This window comes from Ananas comosus, linkage group 7, assembly GCF_001540865.1.
Source record: "Ananas comosus cultivar F153 linkage group 7, ASM154086v1, whole genome shotgun sequence".
Classification (NCBI taxonomy): domain Eukaryota; kingdom Viridiplantae; phylum Streptophyta; class Magnoliopsida; order Poales; family Bromeliaceae; genus Ananas; species Ananas comosus.
The window spans coordinates 4271149-4296645 of NC_033627.1; the positions used below are offsets into that span (position 1 = coordinate 4271149).

Here is a 25497-nt window from a genome sequence, read left to right on the forward strand (position 1 = left end):
AATTCAGATATAACATCAAATATTTATATACATATTATATATAATGTAAAATAAATCCAGACTCGGATCAAGTTCGGGTTCGGATTGGGTAGAGTCAAAATTCATATTTGAATCCATATTCACTAGGCTTTTGTTTTTGATATCTATATTCGAAATCATATCCGTTTAGTATCAGATAAATTCTAAAAAGTTTTCTATCTGTTTGGTTTAACTTTGTGATGGAGTATTTGAAAATTAAGAAAATTTAAAGCTTTTTGATGTATGTGGAAGTTAACTTACTGATGTTATAAGATTCAAAAGTAGCATGAAATTTCCTTAGTTTTCTATATTAGACCGAAAAATATTGTTTTTATATATATATATTTTTTCAAACAACTCCATTTAAATACCATTTTTGTCAGCAGATCATCCGGGAAAGTACAATTTGGAGCTACTCTCTTTAGCTCCAAGCAAAAATTGTTTGGTGGATTTGGATGAAAAGAAGACCAATCACTACATACGTACCTTAATCTTTTGTTACTAACGAGCTTATTTTTAACAAATATATAGGCGTATTAATTACGAACCCAGTTGATTTTCATATAATAATCTTGATGAGATTCAATGTATTTTATTATTTTTGCAAGCTTTTTTAATATCCACCACGCTTAAATATAAGTTTCATGCAACAAACTACATGTGCTATCTCAGCCTAGAAAACTAATAATTAAATATGGTAATTAAGGGAAAAGACACTAGAGCATTATATATATATATTATTTATTAATTAAGCAGTAATGTCGCTTAATACCTACGAGATAGGATTTATACTCACAATATGTGCGTGGGGCCCTTTATTGGTTCAAATGTCTTTGTACACATGTACACCAACTAAATTTGAATCCCCTGACTCCAAAAGCTAAACAATTGAAGTGCTCAAAAACAAAATAAATTATTATTTAATCTTAGCTGTTCATCACTTCTTAAATAAAAGTGTTAAAAATAACGGATAGTTTACAACGAATTAAATCACAAACACAGCTAAAGCAAATGTCGAGCTTGTGTAAAAAAAAAAGCACAAACAAAGCAAATTTGAAGACTCCACCTTAATCTTCTTTGTTGGATTAGTGGAAGAGATTTCGAATCACAACAAAACAAATAAGGAAAATGCTATGATTGGCGAGTAATTAGAATGAGCATTTTAGAGGCCAACTTTAAATTAAGTATATATTAACCCTGCTTAATTAATTGTGTGACAACATTAGCTTAACTAATCATGTGGAGGTCAAACCCGAAGTCTACTTAAAATATATAGAACCATCTATAAAACTATAAAATTCACAAAAGGCAAAATAAAATAAAATAGAATAAAATAAAACCAGTGTGCTTAGTTGGAACTTGCTCGGTTGCTTCGTTTTATAACCCTCTCCTCACCCTCAATATAAATAGCTTCAAAATTCCCTACCACAAAGCCATGTACTCAACATAGAAGAAGAAGATCGAAGAAGAAGAAGAGAGAGTTTTAGGGAGAGGGATGGAGACATGGGCAGGGTTAGGCACAGCCCTAGGAAGTTTCATGTTCTTATGTGCCATGGTGCAGCAGTACTTCCCCTACCAACTCCAATCCTACCTCACACCCTGCACCAACAAGCTCATCTCCTACATCTACCCATACATCCAAGTCACCATCCCCGAATACTCCGGCAACCAAATGGCCCGCAGCTAGCGACGCCTACACGGCCATCGAGTCCTACCTCGCGGCCTCCCCCTCGGTGCTGCGCGGCGCCCGCAAGCTGAAAGCGGATATCGGCCCTAACAGCAAGAAGCTCCTGATCACGGTGGGCGAGCAGGAGGAGGTGGTGGACGAGCTCGCCGGGGGTACAAAGGTGTGGTGGCTCTCGTCGAAGGAGCGGCCGAGTTCGCAGAGGATCATGTGGGGCATGGCGGAGGAGGACCGGCGGTACTATCGGCTGACCTTCCATCGCCGGCACCGGGAGTTCCTGTACTGGTCGTACCTCCCGCGTGTGCAAGAGGAGGGCCGCGCCGCCGCCGTCAAGAACCGGCAACGGCGGCTCTTCACCAATAACCCTAGCGATAAATGGTACGCAAGCAGTTACTTATTATACTATATATAAAGGTACCGAAGTACAAAGAAGTTGGTATTTTTGACTTTTTTTTACTTTTGGATCAAAAATTATAAAATTAGAATGATAAAAATCCTCCTAAAATTTAATGATTTTCTTATAATTTAGTGGTACCCTAGGGCTGCGTTTGGTTCGGGTAAAAGTAAAAACTGCTAGTTCCAGAGATAGGTACAAGTTCAGGTATAAGCAGAATGTAGACCAATTTTGCGCTTGGATGAAAATTGGGTTGTTCCTAGGAACAAGATAAATAGCGTTTCAATGGTTAGATTGGAACAAGAGGAATAAGAGTTATAATTTGAAATTAAAATTATATTATGTAATTAATTAACATCAAAATATTATTTAAAAATAAAAAATAAATTAATTATTAATAAGAGTATAGTAGCCGAACTATATATATATATATATAGAAATAGGCTACTATACTATCTATAGTACCAGAACTCTGGTACTATAGTCTTGTTTTCGATCTTAGGGTGTTCAAATTAACAATCCATATTGTTAAATATGATCTAGGGTAAACGAAGTTCTTAGAAATAAAAATTTAGTTTTTTTCGACATCGTTTACTTAGTAAATTAATTATGTCAAAATGGACGGTGAAAATTGAATAATCTTTAAAATTTGAGTATAGGACTTTTAAATTCAAGATCAAGAATATTAGCCTTAATCTCGATAGTTAAAGTATTTTCTATCAAAATTTAAAAAAAATTTAGGTTTTTCTACATCGTTAAACTCCAAACTCGCCATAATAGCCATTAAAATTTGACAATTTTGAAATGGTTTGATTATAAAATAAACTATGTCGAAAAAATATAAAATTTTATTTCTAAAAACTATAAATACCCTAGAACAGTTTTAACGGTGTGTATCATTGATTTGAACATCCTAAGATCGAAAACGAGACTATAGTACCAGAGCCCCGGGTACTTATATATAGTATATGGAGTACTTAGCTATATATATTCATATTATATATATAATATATATAATATATATATTTATATATAAGTTATATACTATTTATATATATATATGTATATATATTACTGGGCTCCTAATGCTTTTCGAAAATACGGAGGCCTCCGTGCTTGCTAATTTTCGAAATGATGGGAACGTCCAATTCGACGATCGGTTTCCGTTAGAACCATGATCTACCTTATTATGAACTATCTAGAAACAAATTTCATAATTTTTTATGTTCGTCTTGCCTTAGTGAATGAGTAGCCCTCCAAAATGAACGTTGAAAAATAAAAATCTCATAAAAATACAGTGATAAATGGGACTCAAATTCAAATGGAAAATATTGTTCTTACTCTTGATGTTATCAGTCCATGAATTTTCTATTAAAAGTGTTCATGTAATTTGGATCCCTTCTACACCGTTGAACTTAAAAACGTCTTGCCACAATCGCGCGTTAAAAATATTTTTGGACCCTCTTGATCGCTTGGTAAATGAAGTCGAAAAAATTATATAAATTTATTTTCTAGATAGGTTCCAATAAGCATAGATTAATGCCTAACCGGAGCCATCGTCGAATCGGATTGTTCTATCATCCGAAAAACAACTTACATAGCACGGAGGCCTCCGTACTTTCGATAAAAGCGACGAGAGACGTACTATATATATACTTATATATTATTACTATATATAATTATATATATTATATATATATATATATATTACTACTATATATATACATTATATTGAGGCTAGAATACTTCCAAAAGCACCAAGGTGTGGTGCTTTTGAGTTTTTAAACCATTGGATGCCGAAGAGATGTACAGGGTTGAGAATGACTGGTGGTAAGGTGGTGGTAAGTGAAATAGTGTTATCCAAAGGGTCATTAGTATTAAGTGAGTAGCATCCAAGGGCTATGAAACTTAGAAGCAACCAAGGCGTTGGTGCTTTTTAAAAGTATTCTAGCTCAACTATATACATATTATATATATATATTATATCATATATTATATATATATATATATATTAACTACCGACGTTGGACTGGGCTACTATTAGTAGCAAAATTATATTGTTGCTACCAGTTTTTTAGCCTTTGGATCAACTCTTTTCATTATTTCTAACCATTGGATTAAATACTATAACCCAGTGGGGACCACTCAACCCTAGGGGGACCACTCAACTCTAACTGACTAATATCATCATGACCCTACAATTTTTCATCCAAGGGTTAAAAACTTGATAGCAAAAAGAGTGTTTTTCATCATGACCCTACAATTTTTCATCCAAGGGTTTGCTATATATATATAGTCTGGCTGGGACACTATCGATAGCACCAAGGGTTTGGTGCTATTGAGTTTTCCACCGTTAGATTTAACCCTTTGATTATTTTTACCCGTTAGATTATACAATTCAACCAACAACCTACTCAACCCTAGGGGGCCCACATCATCCCAACCGCATATTTCTTAATCCAAGGGCTAAAAAGCTAATACCACCAATGACTCGGTGCTGTTAATAGTATTTCAGCCTAGTTCTATATATATATATATATATATATATATAGAGTTGATCTATGATACTTTTACAAGTATCATCCTCATGTTGCTATCACCTTTTTAGCCATTGGATCTACTTTTTGATTACAAATAGCCCTTGGATCAAACACTATTCCACCTACCACCACCTACCCCCATCATCTCAACCTCACATCTCTCCATCCAAAGGTTAAAAATACACAAATATCACTTGGGTGATACTTGTAAAAGTATTCTAGCCCTACTATATATATATATATATATATAGTAGAGCTACTATACTATCGGAAGTATAGAGAAGTTGATACTTCTGATTTTTTAATCCTTAGGTCAAGAATTGTACAGTTGGAATGATTGCGGTCCCCCCTAGAGTTGAGTAGTATCCCTAAGGTTGAGTAGTCCTTGCAGGGTAATACTATTATTCCAAAGGTTAGAAATGATCAAAGGAATTGATCTAAGGGTCAAAAAGTCGAAAGCATAAGATTCTTTATACTTTCGATAGCATAGTAGCTCTTCTCTCTCTCTCTCTCTCTCTCTCTCTCTCTCTCTCTCTCTATATATATATATATATATATATATATATATATATATATAACTAGGCTGGAATACTATCAATAGCACCAAGCTATTGATATTATTAGGTTTTCGGTCATTGGATAAAAAAAACGCACAGTTACGATGATATGGGCCCCTTAGGATTGAGTAAGTTATTTATTGAATAGTATAATCTAACGGGTAAAAATAGTAAAAGTGTTAAATCTAACGACGTAAAACTCGATAGCACCAAGCACTTGGTGCTATCGATAGTATCCCGGTCGCACTATATATATATATATATATATATATATATATATATATGTAGAGTTGGACTGGGCTACTATTAGTAGCAAAATTCCATTTTGCTTACCAATTTTTTTAGCCTTTGGATCCAACTTTTTTCATATTCTCTACCATTTGAATTAAATACCTATAACCAGTGGGACTACTCAACCAGTAAGGAGGACCACTCCAACTCTAACACCGACTAATATCATCCTGGACCTACAAATTTTTTTCCATCCAATGGTAAAAATTTGATAGCAAAAAAAAACGTTTTACTATTAATGTATTCCACCTATATATAATATAATATATATTAATATATATATATATATATATATATATATGATATATATAATATATATATATTATACTGATATATAATATAATATATAATATATAATAATAGAGCTAGAATACTTCCAAGGTTTGGGTGCTTTTGAGTTTTTAGCCTTTAGATGGAGAGATGTAGGGTGGATGATTTGTAGTAGGTGGTGTAGATGGTGGTAAGGGAATACGTGTTTGAATCTAATGGGTATTTAGTAATCAGAAGTAAGATCAAAGGGCTAAAAACCTTAAGAAAGCACCAAGGCGTTGGTGCTTCTAAAAGTAATCAATAGCTCAATTTTATATATATATATATATATATATATAGTCCGGCTACTATACTATCGGTAGCACGGAGGGCTCTGTGCTACCAAGTTGTTGTTTTCGATGATGCTGCTTCCAAATCTACGATCGGCTCTGTTAGACTTGATCTACACTATTGAAAGTATTTGGAAACTAAATTTCAGATTTTTTCGACATCATTTGACTAGTGATCAAAATGAGGATCAAAATGGCAACCTAAGAGGGGGGTGAATTAGGTTTCTAAAATAAAAAGCTAAATAATCAAGCAATTTAAAAATCCGAAACAAATAATAAAGGAGGAGTTTAGAGAAATGCAAACTCAAAGAGGAACACAATCGATTTGTTTCGAGGTTCGGCACTTTTCCTATGTCCCCGCCAACTTCTCAACACAAGAGAACGTTGGATCTCCACTAGATGATGCTTTTGCGGGCAAGCACCAAGCCTTCACACCAACACTTTCTTCTTTTCAAGCTCCAAGACTTTGCTTACAAGATTAAATCTCACTACAAATTACATTCAAGTTTAGAGAGAGAATTAAGAGCTAAGAGTATTAGAAACACTAAAATTTTTTAGCTCAAATAGACTTCCTAAAAGAAACTGAGAAAGGCCTTAAAGCCATCTATTTATAGCCTCGGCCAGCTCCAGACCGTTGCACTTTTGGGCGCCTTAAACCTGATTTCAGGCGCCCAGATGTTGTGCACGCGCACTGCGCTTCCAGCTGCCTGTTAGATAACGTGCGCAGCTTTTCTGGATTCGTACATTCGAGCCTTCAGAATTTGTGGGCGCCCAGAACATGCACGCTGACTTTTCTAACATAGACAGACCACGTGCGCTGCTTTCTCTGAGCGGAATCATTTTAGGCTTCCAGAAATTAAATGTGGGCGCCCAGATTTTCGGCACGCGCGTCGCCTGCACCGCGCCGCGTCAGAACTTTTCGGGCTGATCCATCGTTCTGTCCGGAGCATGCAACCTGTCCAGTCAAACAATTCTGTCGCCCTAAACAGACATTTGGGTGCCCAGATCAGGTGAAGAAATTTCTGGACCAACCGAATAGCAAACAGCAGGATCCAAAAACCATGAGATTCGGATCCGCTTTAGGGTGCCCAGAACAGAGTCCAGAAACAGTAACTTGATAGAAAACTGATTTTGAGCAGATTTTAAGAACCCATGAACTTTATAAGAAGATCTTTGGATATGATTCACTTTGAATCAAATAGATATTTGTTCAAGTGAGCAATGATAAAAAGATCAAACTTAGCTCAAAGTTTCTCACTCTAATTATAAAGCATAATATTAATCAAATTAAGAAATAGAGAGAGTGAGTTTGTCTATTTGACAAAAGAAGCAAGTATAGCTTCAAGTGGTGAAGCTTAGTGTTAGAAAATTGCCCATCTTGAGTCCTTTTAAAGATAGAGAGTTCTAAAACACAAAATTCAAGATAAAATATTAGTCCAATAATCGTAATTATTTGTTATCATCAAAATCTAATGAAAGATTAGGGCCACTAGGCCAACACAAAAGATCTCAAAATTGATAATTTTGATGGCCGATGTGGTGTGTTTGTGAGTTTAACAGTGTAAAACAATCCAAATCCGATGAAAATTTTATAAAAAATTTTATAGAAAATTTTTTATCTGATCTTGAATTTAAATCTTTTATCATCATTTTTTATGAGATTTTTATTTTCAGCCGTTCAATTTTAGACTACTTGTTTGATAGGTAAATGATATCAAAAAATTATGAAATTTAGTTCCTAAATACTTCTAATAGTGTAGATCAAGTCTAACGGAGCCGATCGTCGATTTAGAAGCCGCATCATCGAAAACAGTTTGGTAGCACGGAGCCCTCCGTGCTACCGATAGTATAGTAGCCTAGTTTTCTCTCTCTCTCTCTCTCTCTCTCTCTCTCTCTATATATATATATATATATAGGCCGTGGCTACTATAGTATTATGAGTACTGGAGCCCTCATACTCATAAGTTGTTTCGATGAGGGAGCTTTCGAATCGACGATCTACTCCGTTAAATATGATCTAGAGTATTTGAAACTTCTAGAAAATAAATTTCGTAAATTTTCGAAATCATAATAAAGTCCATCAGGCTGGCATAAAATGAACAGTCAAAATCGAACGACGTCCTAAAAAAGGATGATCGGATCCTTCAATTCAAGATCGGAGATCTTTATCTAGGTAGTGAATAGAATTTTTCTATCAAAAATTCAACAAATTCCGATTTTTTTACACCGTTAAACTAGCAAGTATCTAATACCAGCCATTAAAAATTGTCAAATTTGTGACATCTTGATCATAAGGCAAATGATGTCGAAAAATTATAAAATTTGATTTCTAGAAGTTTTAAATGCTGTAAATAACGTTTAACGGTATGGATCGTCGATTCAGAAGCTCTATCATCGAAAACGATTTATGAGTACGAGAGCGATCGTACTCATAATAGTGTATATATATATATATAAAAAATTAAGCTTTTATGCTTTTAAAAGTACCAAGTTATTGGCACTTGTAGATTTTTGGTCATTGGATTAACAGATGTGCGGTTAGGATGATGTGGAACCCCTAGAATTAAGTGGGTGGTTAGTTGAATAGCATAATTTAACGGGTGAAAATGATTAAAGGCGTAGATCTAACGGTAAAAAATTACAAACACAAAGTGTTTTGTACTTTTACAAGCACCATAGCCGAACTCTCTCTCTCTCTCTCTATATATATATATATATGTGTGCGTGTGCGCACGCGCGTGTGTGTATGTATATGTTTATATATATATGTATATGTATATGTATATGTATTGGGGTAACTGATGGCTATTGAGAGGTTACTACTAATATTTTGTTAGCGTTTGGTTGTTTTGCAATTGCGAAAAAAGATTTCAAGTTTACCTTTCTTTCGAAATTAAAATTCAAAAACTTCAAGGTTTAGGAATACATAAAAAAAGCGGTAAGAGAGAACAAGAGACATCTAATTTCGATCTCACCAATTTCTCCTCTCTTTCATCTTAACTATCTATCAAAATTGATGGATAATTAGAAATTTAAGAACACAAGAGTTATTGTACTCCTAATGATACAGTAGCACTGCTCTTTAAATCTAATAATTACTTTTTTGGGGGCGGGGGGAGGGGGAGATGAATTCATATTTTTTACTACTTTATAAGAATATATAAACTAGTGGATCCAACATGTGCTTAATTAACCGGCCGTACTTAGCGCAAGTGGCAACGGACTTGTCAGTTTATACCCAAGGTTTTAAGTTTAAAATCTAGTTGCTTCATATTTCTAATTTAATTTATTTATTAATAAATAAATAAAGCCATTTCTTTTTCTAAAAAAACTAAAAAGAAAAAACATGTGCTTAATTAATGAATTATCTCTACATTTGATAAGGTACGGCTATAGACGTTCAGTGTGGAGCCACGTGGCGTTCGAGCACCCGTCGAGGTTCGACACGCTGGCGATGGACCCGGTCAAGAAGCAGGAGATCGTCGACGACCTCATCCAGTTCCGGGACGGCAAGGAGTACTACTCGGAGATCGGCAAGGCGTGGAAACGGGGATACCTCCTCCACGGCCCGCCGGGGACGGGCAAGTCGAGCATGATCGCGGCGATGGCGAACCTCCTCGACTACGACATCTATGACCTCGAGCTCACCGCCATCAAGAACAACACCGAGCTGCGCAAGCTTTTCATCGAGACCACCGGCAAGTCCATCATCGTCATCGAGGACATTGACTGCTCGCTCGATCTCACCGGCAAGCGAAACAAGGAAAAGACGAAGGACGACGAGCCAAATAAGAATGCGCCACCGGCAACGAACGAGAAGGAAGAGAGCAGCAAGGTACACAATGTCATAAAAATAATCGTTATTCTCTAAAAAAACATATAACGGCTAAAAATAATACTTAATTTTAATTTGATATTTCAGATTTTCACAAGCTTAATTTGTTAGAGAATGGTATTTTAAATATTTTATATTCAACAGGTGACTTTGTCGGGACTCCTGAACTTCATCGACGGGCTGTGGTCGGCATGCGGCGGGGAGAGGATCATTGTGTTCACGACGAACCACGTGGAGAAACTCGACAAGGCGCTGATACGGCGGGGAAGGATGGACAAGCACATCGAGATGTCTTACTGCGGGTTCGAAGAGTTCAAGGTACTGGCCAAGAACTACCTCCGCGTCGACAGCCATCACCATTTCAACGAAGTTCGACAGCTGCTGGAGGAGGTCAGAATGACGCCGGCCGATGTGGCAGAGAATTTGATGCCCAAGTCGGCCGGCAAAGATGCAGACACGTGTCTTGAGACGTTGGTCGAGGAGCTGAAGAAGGCCAAGGAAGAAGCGACGGCAGCTGCAGCTGCGGCTGCGGCCGCAGAGGCCGGTAGTAAAGATGGGGCTGTGGGGAGTGGCTAAATGTATTAATTGTAGAGAAGTTTGGATATAGTCTTGCTATTGTTAGACATATTGAATCAAATTAATTAATGGTAGGATTTAGTTAGATTTGTAGTTCATTATAGTTAGATTAGCATAAATATTTTAATATATTGTGAATATATATATATATATATAAAGCAATGTTTAAAATTTAAAATTAGCATAAAAATTCTAAATAAATTAGGATGAGATACGTGTTTGGTTGAACTTTATGTATAGGAGAGTGGCTCCATGGGTGAGCTATTCTTTTGTACGGTCGAGCGGGAAGTCGTGGTGGCCATGATTTGCTAGTATTGTTGTAGAAATGTTGTAAGAAGTAGTATTGTATTGTAAAAAAATTGTATAGTATTTGATAATTCTGTTATGTGAGTGCTATATGTAAATGAGTGATATAGGCTAATATTAGTTTGAAAAGTGCTGTGGACTATTGTAAGTTGATAAAAATACTAGAAATATATATATTATTTTTATTATTTTCTCAATAAAATATATTTGAAATGTTTTTTAGAAAAATATAATTTAAATATAATAAAATTAAGAAAACTAAATATGAATATTAAAATAGTCTTAATATACATGACAAATAAAAAAATTATATATAACGCAAAATTAATGAACTTAGAATTTAGTACTGCCGCATTGGTGAATGAATTGAGAGGGAAAAGACCGTTGTTGCGATGTTGGCACATGAGTTGAGAGGGAGAAGATTGGTGTACTGAGTTGATAAGGAGAAGATTGGCGTACAGAGTTGATCCTCAAGCACTCCCTTCCTTGTCATCTGACAGTACAAAAGCATTAAGATTTATTTTCGATGATTGAGCTTATAAATCGACAATCGATATTGCTGAATATAATCTAAACTATTTAAAATATATGAAAATTAAATTTCATATTTTTTTAATATCAGTGACTTAATGATCGAAGGGTCACAAAATTATATTTTTTTAGAATAAGGTAGTATGCTATCGTGTTATTCATTTAGATGATGAACTCATTTACAAGCTGAGGCAAACGGGGCAGAGAGAGAGAGAGAGGAAAAAAAGAAAAAAAAAAAACTCAACAGGAATTATTAGATATGCTGCAGCGATCTCATATTTTCTTGAGAGATCGAATCTCAACCATCAAGTAATCCGACGAATATTTTATTTTCTCAAAAATTTTTTTATTCCGCTCCAACCAAATAACTCATCACGTGGTGGTGATTGTCGCTGACTCTCTACCCCATGTACTCTTCTTTTAGGTCTACTCACTACCCAAATCCTACTAATAGAAGAACAGTTACGAATAATAAATTTGTTCCGAAGTAGTCCCTCCAGCAAAACTACAGTAAAGGCAACCTAGAAGAGATGATCCACATTCTCAGTCTCCTCCAAATAAAAGACACAACTCTCCTCGTCACTCCAACCCGTTTTCAAAAGCTTGTCCACTGTGAGCATCTTTCTCCAACCCCTTTTCAAAAGCTTCTCCACTGTGAACAATTTTTTTTTTTTTCCCAAGATTAATCACACAAAAATCTTAATTTTGAGGGGGTCTGATCTTCCATAGTCAGGCAAAGCTCTTATCGTTAACTCCACCGTCTTATAGAAATACTTAACCATATATGCCTCTATCATAAAATCGGATTAGTCTAAAAAATATACACGTACTTTCTCTCATCTGCCTTACCAAATCAATGAAATAAAAAATATATCTATAATAATAGCTAAATTATAATAGAATTAAAAATACAAACCAACTAAAATTAAAAAAATCTTAATAAAATTAGGTATAACTTAAACTTAACTTAATAAATAATCAAAATAGAATAAAATTAGAAAATCTTAAGATTTCACAATTCGAGACATACCTAACCCCTGCCTTGTTTTGTTCTCAAATAAAAAGTGTGCACTTTTTGTTAGGATTTTCGTATATTGTGGCCCAATTAATCATATTCAAATTAGAATTTACTATAGATAAAGGTCAATCCTAACATATATAGAACTACTTGGTATAATATATTTTATCCATATCCTATCTATTGTAAATTTAAATAGAATCCTAATCAGACTTTGATGGGAAGTCGATTTGAACTCTATATAAAGGGGTATTGGTCCTGTCACCTTCTCATACGCATTCTGGTGAAGAATTACCATCGGTTCCACACCATACGGCAGAGTGCCTGAAAAAGGAGAAGAAACCAAATCACCCAAGTTCGGTTCGTGATTTTCAGATCATAGCCGGACTTCACGCTTCCGCAGATTGATCAGAAATTTCTTCTCTATGGCGCTCTGTGAGTTATTTTATCTTATTTGATCCTGGATTTTGGTATGTATTTAATTTGTTTCATATTTTACATACCTTGAAATTCTATCAATGGTATCAGAGCCATGATTGCTAAATTAAATATTGTATGTGTTATGTAATTGGATCAAATTATGATTAATTTTGAGTTTTCATAATATAAGGTTTTACGGTTCTTGATCCAAATTAAGTTTGAATAGTCCTCTTGATCACATGAGCCATGCTCGGCTGCGGCGGTGCCATGATTGTTAACCCTTTGGAAATTGGGTTAATATTAAGGTGCGGCATATGTTGACCACGCGGCTTCGAACATGTGTAGTGGTCAAGATTTATTAATTAGTTGGCTTCTTTTAAACTGATATTAGCCAATTAAAGATTGGCTCTAATTTTATATGCTTTATTTTAATGTTGCATTAAACTTAGAGTCCGGTTCTTGTTTCTGAAATTGAGATGGGGTGATTTTTTTTTGGAGATGGTCGAGTCCGACCAACTAAAAATTTTCTTTGGTTCCACATCGGACCTCAAGCATTATTAATTAATTGCAAGGCTCCTTTTGCAAATTAATTTATTAAGGAGTCCGTTGGAATGTGTTTATACAATCTCTTTTATTCAATGGAATTTGTATATATCAAAATTTGATCCTGTTTGTTAAATTATAGTGAACATAGAGAATCCGTTCACATATAAGGATTTAATTTTACATACAATATTTAGTTTATCATAAATTTGTGGTCAAATTAGGATATATAAAGTTTAAATTTGATTGCGATGTCATGTTTTAAATTATCGCATCTATATTCTTATTTGGACCAGATAAACATGAAAATTAAATAATCATAATTGTTTTTTGATTATTTAATATTTGTTGCTAAGTTAAATTAATTTACTATTTCGATTAGTTAGGTGCAAGCCAAAGCGGCCCTAATTAAAAGAAATAATAATTTAATTTACTTTAAAGTAGCGCTTCCGGATAATTTTCATGTTAATCATGCAGCATTAAGTCAGATTAATTTATTGCTTCAACTGTTCGGGTGCAAGCCAAAGCGGTCTTGACCGGAAGAAAAGATAAACTAATTACTTTAAAGATGTGCATGCAGAAATTGCACCATAATATTATGTTTAGTCTGCTCCCAAAAGAGGTCTAGACATGAAGGTATATGGGTGGTGCAGGATGGTAATTTTTTTATAACTCATTTGGAGAAATTTGTCTGGCCAAAGCTGACGATTTTTTCATATGAAAAATTTGAAATTACTAAGACCTGCAAAAAGTTTCATTAGTTTCTGATAAAGAGATTGCATATTTATCTCATAACTCTACTCTCAAAGAAGGGATTGTGATTTCATATAAAGTATATGCATAAAGAATGATTGCATATTTATACTCATAACTCTGCTCCCAAAGGAGGGGTTGTGATGTCATATAAAGCATATACATAAAGAACGAAAAATACTTATGCTCATAACCCTGCTCCCAAAGGAGTGGGTTGTGATGTCATATAAAGTGTATTTTTCTAATTTTGGTATGGTAATTTATGATGTGGTATTTTATTGATAAAGCATGCATTTTATTTTTTAGCTATGACTCCATTTTCTGTTCCTATTGGTGAATCTATTTTTATATTTAATGGTTCTAATTATTCGGAGTGGAAAGAACAAGTCATGCTTACATTAGGGCGTATGAATTTAGATTTGGCTCCGCACCTTGAGCAACCGCCTAAGATAGTGGGGTTATTGACTCCACGGCAGGAATCCGCGCAGAAAAAGTGAGAACGATTCAACCGCTTAAGTTTGATGCTCATAAAGTCAAGGGTATCAAAAAGTATAAGGGGATCAATCTCAGAATATGATAAAGCCAAAGACTATCTAAAGGCCATTAAGGAGCAATTTGTCAGCTCCGATAAAGCCTTGGCAAGCACCTTAATGAATAAACTGTCTTCCATGAAGTACTCCGGAAATGGCTCGATTCGCGAGCATATTATGGAAATGCGAGATATTGCAGCGCAACTCACCGCACTTGAAGTAACCATCTCTTATTCATTCTTAGTGCACTTTATTTTGAACTCTTTGCCATTTGAATACAAACCATTTCAGATCTCTTATAACACACATAAAGATAAATGGTCAATTAATGAATTGCTGACCATGTGTGTGCAAGAGGAAGACAGATTAATACAAGAGAAACAAAATGCAGTCAACTTTGTTTCTCAAAAGAGACAAATAAAGCGTGCTAAGAATGGTAAGGGCAAGAATGACTCAAAAAGAAAGAACAAGGAAGTTCCATCTGATTCACAAGGCCAATCAAGTAATTGGACTCGTAAGTACTTCTTTTGTATGAAAAAGGGTCATATAAAGAAGGACTGCCAAAAGTATCAGAAATGGCTCCAGAAGAAAGGTAAATTTCTGGTTTTGATGCATGAGTTGCATTTAGTTTCTGTTCCATCTAATACTTGGTGGATTGACTCTGGTGTCACATGCCACGTGGCGAATTTCGTGCAGGGATTTCAGAATCGCAGAAAACCCAGTAAAGATGAAGCGACTATCTATACAGCTGAAGGAAATCCAACTAAAATAGAATTTGTAGGAACATTTAGATTAATTCTTTCTACTGGTCACTTTTTGGATTTAGCCGATACATTTTATGTTCCAAATTTTTCTAAGAATTTACTTTCTATTTCGAAACTTGTTGAATTGGAATATAGTTTTAGTTTTAATAATAAAGTTTTTTCTTTATCCTATAAATCTCAGATAGTTGGCTCTAGTGTTTTGGAAAATAATCTATATAAAGTATTTTTAGATGATTCATTTAGTAAAATCCTTCTTACCATGCACGAAAATGTTGGATCAAAACGTGGCATTAATAATGAAAAGTCATCCATGTTATGGCATAAGAGGTTAGGACACATCTCAAAATAGAGAATCCAAAGATTAATTAGAGAAGGCATCTTAAATGATTTGGACTTCTCTGACTTTGGAATGTGTGTGGACTGCATAAAGGGAAAGCAGACCAAAACCTCTTCTAAAAGTGCTAAAAGATGTAATAAAACATTAGAGTTGATTCATACCGATATATGCGGACCTCTTCCTCTATCAATTACTGGCCATAGATATTTTATCACATTTACTGATGACTACTCTCGATATGGCTATCTCTACTTGCTTAAAGAAAAATCTGAAGCATTAGATGCCTTTAAGGCATATAAGGCTGAAGTAGAGAATCAACTCTAGAAAAGGATAAAAGTAGTCAGATCAGATAGGAGTGGTGAATATTTTGGTAGACAAACAGATAAAGGCCAAATTCCTGGGCCTTTTACTAAGTTTCTGGAGCAGAGCGGAATTGTTCCATAGTACACCATGCCAGGGACATCTGATCAGAATGGTGTTGCTGAAAGAAGGAACCGCACATTAATTGATATGCTCAGGAGTATGATCAGTAATTCTATCCTTCCGATATCATTGTGGAGTGAGGCACTCAAAATAGCCCTGTATATTCTTAATCGGGTCACTACTAAGGCTGTCACTAAGACTCCTTTTGAGTTTTGGACAGGTAGGAAACCCAGTTTAAGACATTCTCATACATGGGGTTGTCAAGTTTAAGGCCAAATTATATGATCCACAAATAAAGAAATTGGACCCTCGAACCATATCAGGATATTTTATTAGTTATTCAGAAAGGTTCAAAGGGTATAAATTTTACTCTCCATCACTTCCTATAAAGATTTCAGAAGCTAAAACAGCACGGTTTATTGAGGATGGTGCAATTAGTGGGAGCTCTGAACCTCAGTTCATTGAATTTAAAAAAAAAAAATTCAAGAGCATTCGGATTCTGTACTTGACAGACCCACTATTGTCCCTCATGATTTGATGATTCCTATTCCAGTAGAACAACAAATTGTTTTGGAACCACAAAATCATTGTGAACCTATCATTGATAATTCACACCAAGATGTACAAGTGAAAAATTCACATCAAGATGTACAAGTTGATAATTCACATTAAGATGTACAAATGAATACTCACATCAAGATGTACATGTGGATAAGCAGATAGATTTAAGAAAATTCTCAAGACAGAGAAAAACTGGCTATATCTAGTGATTATATCTTCTATCTTTATCTGAATGGCCAGAGTTTAGATGATCCTCTTAGTTTTTTCGAAGCCATAAATAATAATAATTCTACAGAATGGTACAATGCCATGAAGGATGAGTTGAATCCATGAACCACAATAAGGTATGGGATCTTGTTGAGTTACCTATAGGAGTTTAACCCGTAGGATGCAAGCGGGTTTATAAAATCAAATGGAACTCCAAAAGTAACATAGAGAGATATAAGGCCCGTCTTGTGGCAAAAGGATTTACTCAAAAAAGAAGACATTGACTATAAAGAGACTTTCTCTTTAGTATCTAGAAAGGAATCTTTTCGTATTATTATGCTCTGGTTGCTCATTTTGATCTCGAGCTACACCAGATGGATGTCAAAACTATTTTTAAAATGGAGATCTCTATGAAGAGGTATATATGAATCAATTTGAAGGATTCTCGTAAAAGGGAAAGGAGCACTTGGTATGCAAATTAAAGAAATCAATATATGGACTAAAGCAGGCCTTCCGACAATGGTATTTAAAATTTAAACAAACTATTTTAACTTTCGGTTTTAAGAAAAATATTGTTGATCCATATATTTATTTAAACGTTAGTGGGAGTAAAATAATTGTCTTAGTCCTTTATATTGATGATATTTTGTTTGCCAGTAATAATTTTGGGCTATTGCATATAAGCCCAGTGTTGCTTCTGTCCAGAAAGGGGACAAACTTAATGCTTTTTAATACCCCAAGAACTAATTAGAAATTGAACAGATGAGAAAAACATATGCTATGCCTTTATATTTGGTAGTCTTGTGTATGGACAAACGTGCACACGTCCGGATATTGCTTTTGTTGATGGATTACTTTGCAAGTATCAAAGTAATCTAGGTATGGAATATTGGAAGGCTGCTATTAAGGTTATGAGGTATTTAAAAGGAACTTTGGATCATATTGCATGTTACGAGACCACATTACAGGCTATCTGGCTTAGGAATTTTATCACAGACTTAAGAATTGTGGACTCCTGTATTTATCCAATAAAGATTTTCTGTGATAGTTCAACTGCTGTTTTCTTTGCTAATAACAACAAGATTACAGTAGGGTGTAAACACTTGGACACCAAATATCTTGTTATGAGAGAAAAGATGGAGAAAGGTTATGTTGCAATTGAGTATATCAGTTTCAAGTGTATGATTGCAAACCCAATGACCAAGGGGCCGGCACCTGGGTCATATATAGATTGTGTTAAAGGTATGGGTTTGATTAGTTCTTTTGATGTATAAATAGTAACATCTATCTTTTCAATAAAATTAAAGTTTAATGCAGCTATGTTGGACCATTTAATAGACATAAAGTTTCGTCTATTAACGAATGAACATACAGTTTAAGTTCATTCATAAAGTTTTGCCATATAAAGTACTCGACTAGGAGATGAAGATGATACGGTAATTATGGAAGGAAAATTTCGTTATAAAGAGGTGGACTGCCATAGTTCCTATCATTATAGTCTTTTAGTTTGAGCTAAAGATCAAGTGAGTTCTAAGGTATTTGACCATAAAGTTTCCAATAATGCGAAATAAAGTTTGGAGTATAGAAAATTCGTTAATGGAATATAATTAATATAAACCAAGTGGGAAATTATTAGGATTTCCATATATTGTGGCCCAATTAATCATATTCAAATTAGGATTTACTATAGATAAAGGTCAATCCTAACATATATAGAACTACTTGATATGGTATATTTTATTCATATCCCATCTATTTTAAATTTAAATAGAATCCTAATCAGACTTTGATGAGAAGTCGATCTGGACTCTATATAAAGGGGTATTGGTCTTGCCACTTCTCATACGCATTCTAGTGAAGAATTACCATCGGTTCCACACCATACGACAGAGTGCCTGAGAAAGGAGGAGAAACCAAATCACCAAGTTCGGTTCATGATTTTCAGATCATAGCCGGACTTCACGCTTCCGCAGATTGATCAGAAATTTCTTCTCTATGGCGCTCTATGAGTTATTTTATCTTATTTGATCATGAATTTTGGTATGTATTTAATTTATTTCGTATTTTACATATCTTGAAATTCTATCACTTTTTAGTATTTACAAAGCTTCCGCACCGTTCAATCCCACCACAACGTCAAAGTTCTGAAAACTCATCAGTTTTCTTGTATGGAATAGACTTCAATATTACTAAACATTCCTGGTGATTGGGTCAAATTTATTTGCTGTACTAATACTTTAGTCGGAAAGAACTATAAATTTTTATTAGAAAAAATTTTAAATATCATTTATGTGGTTTCACATTTTTTTATTTTAATATTCTGTGGTTTAAAATTAATGTATTACTTTCGTACTCTGTGATTTTATTTTTCTCTTTTTGTTATTTCCTTCACTAATTTTTTTTTAAATCAATGACAAAGTTAAAACTAAAGAGTACTAAAGTGAATATTTGATAAATTATAGATGGGGTATCTAAATTTTTTGTATATGTTTTAATAAAAAGTTAACGAAGGAGCAGGCAAAAAAAGAAAAATGCAACCGTAGGGTAGTAAATTATACACTTTAAACTAGAGTAGGGTTATAATACTTTTACAAGTATCACCCAAGTGATACTTGTGTGTTTTTAGCCATTGGATCTACTTTTTGATTACTAATAGTCCTTGGATCAAACACTATTCCACCTACCACCACCTACCACCACCTATCACCATCATCTTAACCTCACATCTCTCCATCCAAGGGCTAAAAACACACAAGTATCACTTGGGTGATACTTTTACAAGTATTCTAGCTCTACTCCTTTAAACTATAGGGTATAAAAATGAGAAAGTGCAAAATTATATGGGTGGTATTTGAAATTTACCTGTTTATTAATAATCAACAACCAAATAGCCTAATGGGGCTGTTAATTCCACCGAAATTTGTATTTTTAGTTGTGTAAAATAGTTTAAATTAAAACAAATAAATATTGAAAAGGTGTTAATTAATAATACGAAAAAAGGTCATGGGGCAATCTCATCAGGTAGAATATTTTACCACAAATATCTAATCCTAACTAATCACTACATGTATATAAAGAGTGACGAACTTTGTTATAGGTCAGGAAATTAGAAAATTTATTGCGTCCTCATCAACTTTGGGAATTTTATCTATTCCGGGGTACTTGCGACGACGCGCAATAATGACCCCAGGCTCCTGACCCGGTACAGGGACTTCATCAATCTCAACAGCTTGTTTTGCACTATCTGTGTAAGGTACCGGACTTCTAAAATCATGAAGTTACGGTGCACATTTGGTTGGAGAACTATTTGAATGGTTCCGGTGAAGTTCTGGAGCAATCGGGCGTTTCGGTGAGCATAGGCGCGAAAACGGAACCCGAAAGGCTAACTTAGGCCGTGAGCTAAATCCAGCATTAGCGAGGATGGAAAGATGATGAAAACATGTTTGAAAACATGTTTGGAGAGTCTTGGTNAAAATTATTTTGATATATTTATCACAAATCTTTTTTCGCATAAATCTTTATAAAATAAGTTGTCGTTTTAATAAATTTTATTTAAATAAAATTAACTATTAAATTATTTTTATATAACTTTTATTTAATTAATAGTTAGACTTATAAAATTATTTAAAAATATAAAAAACTAAAATTTATTAAAAAAAATTTTAAATCCGCAGCATCGCGCGGGTATTTCACTAGTAACTTATAGTAAAGGGGGTCGTGATACATTTTTACCTAATTTTCACATGATGGACAAAAGGCGTGTTTGGTTCCCTGAAAAAAAAAAATCCAAAATATTTTCACTGATTGGATTTTTTTCGTATGTTTGGTTTCTAAAAAAAATAATTTAAAATTTTTAATTTTTATATTTTAATAAAAAGTCTTCTTTTATTTTTTAAAATTTTTTATCTGAAAAGTAAGAACTATGAAAAGAGTATTTTTCATAAAAACTATTTTCTCAAAAATTAGTTTTTCATAATTTTGGGGGGAAGTAAACACCCCCTAAAGTATCGTTTATGCGAAAGTTTAGCAAGCCAAGTTCATTAAAAATAAATAATAATAACACACCTATTAGTAAGTGTGGCAATCTAGCTCGTTGTTCGCGAGTAAGCTCGTGTTTATTTCGAAATGAGTTCGAGATCGAATCGCTTGTTTAGTAAACGAGTCGAACATGAGCTGAATTTTTCAGCTCGTTTAATAAATAAACCGAACATAAGTTAGAATTAGCTCACTCGTGTTCGGCTCAATAACAGCTCGAATACATATATTTTACATTTATATATATATAAATAAGTAATGACTCCGGCTGTGATGCTATCGATAGTACGAAGTATTTGGTGCTATTAAATTTTCTGCCGTTAGATTTACCTCTTTTATCATTTTCATCCGTTCGATTATACTATTCAACCAACTACCCACTCAATCCTAAAGGGCCCACATCATCCTAACTACACATCTTTTAATTCAATGGCAGAAAACTTAATAGCACCAAGTCATTGGTGCTATTAATAGTATTCCAGCCTAATTCAATAAGTAATTATATAAATATAATACAGATTGTTATTATTTAATATTTAGTCCAACCTAAATATAAAGCCCAACTCTATTATAAAAAGATCCATTTATGTGTAAAGTTTCAACCATTAAATCAAAGTCTAATAGGTAAGATCTCGAAAATTTATATCCTATCTATATCATTGCTAATCTTTTAATTTGCTGTTCATGAGCCAACTCGTGTTTTACTCGTTAATAAATGAGCCGAACAGGAGTAAATTTTTCGACTCAATACTTTAATAAGCCAGCTCGTGATCGGTTCATTTATGAAATGAGCGGAATACGAGTTGAGCTCAATTCACTCATGTTCGGCTTTTATTGATACTCCTACCTATAGGTCATTTTGAAAGGGTTCCCTAAATTTTAATTTTTCTAACTTTCACACTTCCGCAATTTTTTATTTTTACAATTAAGTATTTTTTATTAATTAAAATAAAAACTATATTAAATCTGTGTGTGTTTTTTTTTTAACAAATTTAATAGTTTTGACCTTTTTTATTACCAAATATAAGTAGGCTATTAACAAGTAATAGCTAATAGAGCCATTATTTTTTTAAAAAAATAATTTACCTAATTAGAAAAATTAGGCCTTTTTTGCATAAAAAATTTACTAATTTTGGGCTTTTGCAAAATTTGGTCGTCTTTTTCGATTTTGCAGATTCGGTCCGAATTTTCAGTAAACTGACCAAAATACCCTTATTACTTTTTCTCTCGTTCTTTTTTTCTCTCTCCGAAGAGGGCAGCGGAGGTGGAGGCCGAAACAGCCCGCCTCGCCTCTGCCCCGCACCCCCTCGCCCTCGCCAGTGCACCCCCGCCCTCCTCGCCTCCGACCCTGCTGAAGCAATGCCGCGACCCTCCTTCTACACTAGGGCACGATGACGTCGAGGTGCATGATGAGTTTTTGATGACTGAAATTGTAACTGAAACTATGACTGTGACTGACTAGTTCTTTATTGCATATCTTTGAATCTTGATTGTGTATTTTGGAGAATGTGTTTTGCAGGAGCTTTCAAGACTTCAAGACTCCATGTCATGTCTAAGTCATAAAGTTTGTTTTAGGATGAGTAAATGTAAAAAATGTAATTTCTTTTTATTGGATCGATCATGCAGGGGATTGTCATTTAGTGATTGCGATGATCTTTTGTTTTTTTTTGTTTTTGAGACTAGGATGAGCATTGTATTAGATTTTGTCATGAAATCGCCAAAGGGGGAGATTGTTAAGGACTTTTCTACATTTGCGGATTTCGTGAAGTTGAATGGAGTCTTGAAGAGTTGAAGACGAAGATTGTGTGATTTGTGATGAAAAGACTCGTTCGTGATACTTAATATCTCAGGTATGTGTGTTAATAATTTGTGGTGAAGTTCTGCACATGTAAAAATATTTGGAAGACTTAGATGGATTTTAAATGTTAAAAACTGGAGAAAACTGAGCTTTTCGAGGTTCGGGATCCGGACCCTAAGTACAGGGTCCGGACTCCGTAGGTCCTCTTTGCATATACGCAGTGAGGGTCCGGACCCTCGGGTTAGGGTCCGGACCCCGTATGTTGTATTTTCTGATACGCAGAGAGGGTCCGGACTCTGGAGTCAAGGTCCAAACTTTCAAGGTCCGGACCCTGCGGGAGGTCCGGACCCTGAGACCGTCTTTTGTTTTTAAAACTTGATTTTTAAAACCTAGTCTATCTCTAAGTCTTCTAAACCTATAAATAAGTTATGAGGAGCGTCCTATTACATATGCTTAGAATTAAAAACTTTTAGAACCCTAAAAACTTGTTCTTGGAGCTTTTCGATCTATATTTTAAAAACAAGTTTTGCTTTTCGATCGTCAACTCGATTCTAGATTTCTATTCCAATGTTTCATTAAGAATCAAGTTGATGATGGATTGAAAGGGTTCTCCTCATATCTTATGGTTTTTCTAAGATATTGAATCACCACCAATTATTATTTTCTACGAGCTCCGGATGGAGTGTTTGCGCGAGGGCTTCCCGTAAGGCTGAGGATTCGGTGGACGCTCGTGGATTCGAGACATTGTTGCTGCGAGGAGTTGCGGTGTGATCGATTGGAGGAGTTCGATCGATCGAGGACCGGCGAAGACGATCTACGACGAGGATTCGATAAAAGTTGGGTTGTATATTTAGTAAATCACCTTGTACTCAATTTTTAATAGTGGATTGTTTCTTGTGATCGGTCCCATGAGTTTTTTTACTCCGAGTTGAAATTTTTCCACGTAAAATCTTGATATGCTGATTTTAATTTTCCGCGCTTAGTTTTATTTGGCATCGAGAATTTTTATTTTGTCGTTTATGTGAGATATGGATCCCAAAGATCTAAAAGGTAATCAACACCTAGAAGGGGGTGAATAGGTGTAAACGACAAAACGAAAATTCTCGATGCAAAATAAAACTAAATGCGGAAAATTAAAATCAACGTATCAAGATTTTAACATGAGAAAACTCCAACTCGGAGTAAAAAACCCACGGGACCGATCACACGAAATAATCCACTATTAAAAATTGAGTACAAGGTGATTTACCAAATATACGACCCAACTTTTACTGAATTCTTATCGTAGATCGTCTTTGCCGGTCCTCGATCGATCGAACTCCTCCAATCGATCACGCCGCAAAATTTCGCAGTAACAACGGCTCAAATCCACAAGCGTCCACCGAATCCACGGCCTCATGCGAAGTCCTCGCGCCAACACTCTATCCGGAGCTCATAGAGAATAATATTTGGTGGTGATTCAATTTTTTAGAAAGATCAAAAGATATAAGGAGAAACCTTTCAATCCATCACCGACTCGATTCTTAATGAAACATTGGAATAGAAACTAAGAATCGAGTTGATGATCGAAAAACAAAACTTGTTTTAAGACATAATTCGAAAAAGCTTCAAGAACAAGTTTTTAGGATTTCTAAAGGTTTTTCTTTGTAAGAATATATCATAGGATGCTCCTCATAACTTATTTATAGGTTTAGAAGATTTATAGATAGATTAGGACTTAAGTACACGATTTTAAAAATGAAAATACGGTCTCAGGGTTCGGACCTTGAAGCCAGGGTTCGAACCCTAACCCGAGGGTCCGGACCCTCGCTACGTGTTAAAAATCCAACCTATGGGGTCCGGACCCTAGCTCCAGGGTCTAGACCCTCATTGCGTACACGCAGAGGGGACTTACGGGGTCCGGACCTTGCAATTTATTTAAAATAGTGCAAATTTTTTTTAAAAGTGTAATTTTTTTTTAAACAGTGCAATTTCATCATCTTCTTCCTTCATCTATATTTTTTTGTCATCATTTTTTTATTTTTTTTTCTACAATTTTTTTCGTCGTGCCTCTCCGCCACGACCACTGCGCTGGCGACAACGCCGCTAAGGACTTCCCGCTTTGAGGTTGTAGCGTCGCAGCGACCTCCGCGGCGTCAGCGTCGGCAGAGAGGCGTTGTCGTCGGAAATGGCTAAGGAAGCGAAGGAGGGAGAGGGAAAGGGCGAGAAAAAGCGGGGAAGGGCAAAAGAGGCGTCGTCGTCGGAGAATGTGGAGGAGGGTCGGAGAGGGGAAAAAAAAAAAGAGTCACAGCGCGGCCTTGATGAGGTCGAAGGCGAGGAAGGCGCAGGATGTGCGGGCGAGGGCGAGGGCGAGAGCATAAGGGTGAGAGGGGAGGCGGGCCGTTTCCGCCTCCGCCTCCGCCTCCGCCTCCGCCTCCGCCTCCGCCATTGTTGCAGAGAGAGAAAAAAAAGAGCGAGAGAAAAAAAGAGAAAAGAGAAAAAGTAATAACAGTATTTTGGTCAATTTGCTAAAAATTCGGACCGAATCTGCAAAATCGAAAAAGATGGTCTAGTTTTGCAAAAACTCAAAATTTATGAATTTTTTATGCAAATTGGCCGAAAAATTAAGACAACAAAATGAAAACTTAAAAAAGTGTTAATCAAACAAGCTTAAATTTAAGGAGGCCATTTGAGAATGGCCTATGAGAGAGGAGTTTTTTTATACATTTTCTATCTATGTTTAAAATATGAAAAAAATTGTTTTTTGGAAAAAAATTTAAATAATCTCATATACTATA

General features: G+C 35.0%; 1 pseudogene; it reads left to right on the plus strand.

The window, feature by feature from the left end:
* Nucleotides 1514–10494, plus strand: LOC109712772 (annotated as a pseudogene).